Source organism: Humulus lupulus, chromosome 1 (genome assembly GCF_963169125.1).
Source record: "Humulus lupulus chromosome 1, drHumLupu1.1, whole genome shotgun sequence".
In the NCBI taxonomy this organism is placed as follows: domain Eukaryota; kingdom Viridiplantae; phylum Streptophyta; class Magnoliopsida; order Rosales; family Cannabaceae; genus Humulus; species Humulus lupulus.
Genome location: NC_084793.1, coordinates 234,916,721 through 234,921,519, shown reverse-complemented (window position 1 = coordinate 234,921,519; position 4,799 = coordinate 234,916,721). Strand labels below are relative to the sequence as shown.

At 30.6% G+C, this 4,799-nt stretch overlaps 1 long non-coding RNA gene across 1 annotated transcript; it reads right to left on the bottom strand.

The window, feature by feature from the left end:
• Nucleotides 1-1,182: 1,182 nt before the first annotated feature.
• LOC133804365 (uncharacterized) lies at nt 1,183-2,920 on the bottom strand. The gene is made up of 2 exons (XR_009878441.1): nt 2,678-2,920; nt 1,183-1,478 (listed from the first exon to the last, which is right to left on the bottom strand). It is a non-coding gene; the product is annotated as an uncharacterized LOC133804365 (long non-coding RNA).
• Between the last annotated feature and the right edge of the window lie 1,879 nt (nt 2,921-4,799).

Below are 4,799 nucleotides of genomic sequence, written 5' to 3'. Positions count from 1 at the left end.
TTTGAATTTTTGTTTTGAAAATGAATGAACATTTGTGAGTGTTTATAATTGTAAGTTTTTTTAATGGTTTACAATTGTGAGTTTGTTTTAGAAAATATATACATATTTATATTAAATTAATTTTATAAATTAAAAATAAATATTATTCTTTTTTTTAAATGGACACCTATTGAGTCGCACATGTAGCGACTTAAAAGATGTTTTTGAGTCATGCTACTTGCAGCGTGAAAACTCTAGCCTTTTACACCAATGCCTCCTGCGCCGCAAGCCCATGTGGCACAAAAGCCATTCAAGTCGCACATTGAGTGGGGGTAAAAGCCTAAATTATAGTAGTGTATAGAATACAGGACAAGCATCACTCACTCTTGTAGTGCTTATAGCCCCACTCACACTAGCTTCATCTTTGAATGTATGTGGGTCGCAAGACCTGCCTAAAGTCTCGAGGATGGCCCAGAGCCGGTCTTAAGAAATTCGAGGCCTAAGAAAAAAATGAAATTATGGGCCCCTTATACAAATAATTTTTTAATTAACAAAATAAACTAATATATAAAAACAATATCACATAAGATCATTTGTTTAAAAAATATCTCCTGTAATATTGAGATATTTCATACAATGGCAAATAAACATACGAAAAAGTTTAGGAGCTGATTGGTTTGTGATTAGAAAATTATTTTTTTTTTCCAAAAAGTGTGATTCTAAAATAAAGATCTAAATTTAGTGTCTGAAAACATGTTTCTTAAAATGCGATTGACTCATTGTTTGTAAACTTATTTTTTAGTTTTAAAAAACTAAATCTGTGATTAGTAGAAAATCTGAAAATATAACATAATATGTGATTGGTAGAACTAGATCTGCAAACTATTTTATTTTAATGAATTTGATTTATTTTAACCATTTTTATATCATATTAAATTTTAATTTACCTAAATATTTAGTTAAATAAAATTCAAAATCTAAAAATTTAGTTAAATAAAATTCAAAACATGATTCATTCACATAAGTTTTTTTTAATTATAATTTTCAAAATTATTGTAATATTGGGTTGTAAATATACTAACATGCAACATTAATTAACATATAGTGTAATTGTCAAGCATTTGATTAAGTGAGCCAACACTTTTTTTTTCTTAAATAAGTGAGTCAAATACTTGAAAGTGTCTCAGACACACCACATTAATCTTGATGGATCAATTTAAAGAAACGAAGTTAACTTCACATCTCAACAATGATGCAACTTATATGAGAGAAGAGTGTGATAATGTATCCTTGACAACCATACTCGTGAACTTAGAACAGTCGCAAATCGACCCTTAACATAAAAAAACAGAAGCAACAGGAAGTTTAGAACTCTCTTGCTGCAACAGAAACAAAGGCCTTTGGCAATGCTAGTCATGCAAGATTGTTCTGTTTGGCTTGTTAAAGCAGTTCTTCCCTCACTCTCCTAATTTGGGCTTCTCTTTACCAAACTCTGTTTGCTGTAACAATAAAAAGTACATATAAGAAAAACCTAAAAAGTGCCATAATTGACCAACTAATTAGAGGTTTCTTTTATATACAAGTGAACTTATTTTAGAAGAATTATCTCACACTGACTTATCCTATTTTGTTCCTTGTTTTAAAGACTTGCCTAGCTACCATATTCACACACTGAGTTGTAATTTGCACACCAGGAGATTAAAACTTTCTTGAAGGAACTCAACATTATCAAGTTAATAATACTTCCTATTTGGGACTTGTTACATAGAGATCACATCTCTGTATTATATATTCAATGGATCAAAATATTATATATATATATATGGAGAACTAATCAAATAGCACCATATTTGTGGCTACTTACACAACGTGGGATAGATTTCCTAAGACCAAAAAGGAGAATAAGGAAATTAAGGTGGAGCCAAAGCATTGTTAGATATATTATGGACTTGTTGAATTTTAAACATCTTAGGTTTGTGTTAGAAGGATCCATGGTGAAGCGATAGAAGAAAAGAAGAGAGATACAAATGGAATAAAAGGATGGAATTTATGTACTCACTCATGAGATACATAAATCGTATCAAACAAAGCACGAAGTGAAAGACATCAATAACCCCATAATTGAAGACACGTTATAGAAATGGACAACTTGTGAAGTATAAAGAGGGTTTGAAATCATAAAATAATGAAAGCCACCATTATAAAGCACATGTTCTCTAAAACGAAACAAACTGAAGACAGGAGGAATTCAAATAACTGGTAACAATGAAAAATAACTCATAACCCATAACAATATTCCAGAATTAATCCAATAACTCATAACAATATCCCTGGGTTAATCCAGTAACAACCACAAACTTCATCCTAGATACTTCCGAGGCGGTGATCACCATAAATATCTTTATCCTAAAGGCAACTCACAGTAACTGTATTGAACTATTAAAGCTGTGAATGTAGTTAAGTTTTAGCGAATAACACAATTGACTCATCCAAAAAGACAAAACTACATCAGTTATACATTAAAATATTAATATACTAACAGTAAAAAAGAGTCAAATTAATAAGGCCAATCAAGAGTCATATCAGGGTAGAATTGAATCAATAATATACACACATCATTTAAAAAATAAAAAATAAAACAAAGCACATGTATCATAATATCGCTATCAATTTAACCCAGAAGTAGTGAGAGAATTACCTGCAGAATGCGAGGCTGGAGGTCCGAGCTAGATGCGAGGGACGGTGATGGAAGGAGAGAATCGCTGTGGTTGGTGACTGCTGGGAAAAGGCAACTGGTCTGGAAGGGAAATGAAGAGGGTCGGCTACTGTCATAAAGAGGAGAGAAGAGGTGGATTTCATTTTACAAGGGTTTTGGAAAAAATTTCACAAAACAAAGAAAACTTGAATTTTTGGGCAAGTTTGTCTTTGTATTACGATTTTTGTTTTCAAAATTGTTTTTTCAGAAATTAAAATAAAAAATAATTTTTGTACACATAATCATAGGTGTTTGGCTAATGTTTTTTAAAAATAAATTTTTAGTTTTATTTAAAAAAATCTTAAATAAAAAATTAATAAATATATTTGCAAGAGAATTTTTTTTAAGAGTTTGTAATAAATAATGAGATAAAGTAATATGAAAAATAAAATGATGAAAAATAAGGAGAGAGAAAGTAAGAAGAAAAATTTTGATGAAGAAAAATTAAAAAAAAAATAGAAATTGATGCAAAAAAAATTAGAGAAAATGGGGAGATAGAAAAAATGAGGAGAAAGAAAATAAAGAAATCAAAAGTTATGAGAGAGAAAGTGATGTTAGAGAAAGGAATGAGAGAAAAAGTAAGAAGAGATAAATTAATGAGAGAAAAAGTGATGGTTTTGTAACTTTGTTTTTAAAAATTATTCTCTGAAAAGAATGTCAAACATTCCTACTTGTTTTCATAGTACAATTTTAGGTTTTAAAAATAAAAAATAATTTTTTAGTTAAGGAGTCAAACACTTTCATTATAATTTTTTTGGGAGAAAACTAGATAACTTTATAAATATATTTTTATTATTTTAAAATTAAATGAGTAAAGATATAGTAGTAATTTAATACTCTTATCAATTTGAAAAGCAAAACTTGATACTCTATGATTCATCATCATAAGATACCTTATTTTTTAGGTATGTCAACTTTAAAAAATATGACAAAAGTATGACTTTTTGAAAATATTGGACAAGATTGTCCTTTCCTGTTATCTCTCCCCCTCTCGTACAACTTCTCTCTCAATCTCTCTCCCTTTCTCTGTAACCATGGCACCACCACCACCATCTCCCCACGACGACAGAGCACACCACCTCTCCACGCTGCCACTGCCACTAACGCCTCCACCACCATTGAAGCCCCTCATCCTACCACCATTAAAGTCCTTTCATCATTTTTTTCAAATTTTAATGATGATGAATCTAATTCAAAACTTAAATCAAAGGAAAGATGACTAACCGATGGTATAACCATGACTTAGCAATGGTTTGCAATGAAATTTGCTTGAAACTTTGGTGATGCATAACTGTTCACTCTGATGTCAGTTTGAAGTGATTTTTTTTTTAATTTTAATAGTTTTTAATCACCTCAAACAAACATTTAAGTAAAAATTTATGCATCACCAAAGTCTCAAGCAAATTTCATCGCAGACCATCGCTAAACCATGGTTATACTATCGTTATCAATCATTTTGTACCAAAAATTAAGTTTTACGGTACCATCACTAACACATCGCTACACCATCGTTAGCCATCGCTTTGTGCCAAAAATTAAGTTTTTATGGTACCATCACTAAACCATCGTTAGCCATCATTTTGTGCCAAAAATTAAGTTTTTATGGTACCATCGCTAATGCATTGCTAAACCATCATTTTGTGCCAAAAATTAAGTTTTATAGTACCATCGCTACACCATCGTTTTGTGCTAGAAATTAAGTTTTTATAGTACCATCGCTAAACCATCCTTATACCATCGTTAGCCATCATTTTGGCTTAAAACTCATGTTTTTAAGGCTCCATCGCAATTGCATGGTTAATGCATCGTTTTTCTGCAAATTTTAAGTTTTAGATTTGAAAAGAAAAAAAACGCAAATAAAACTAAAAAATCTTGTACATAAGTGTTCAAAATCAATAAATTAGTGTCTTAGGTGAATCTTTCCTTTGATTTAAGTTTTGAATGAGATTTATCATCATTAAAATTAAAAAAAAAATAATGAAAGAGCTTTAATGGTTGTAGGAGGTGGGACTTCAATGGTGGTGGAGGCGTTAATGGCAGTGGCAGTGTGGAGAGGTGGTGTGCT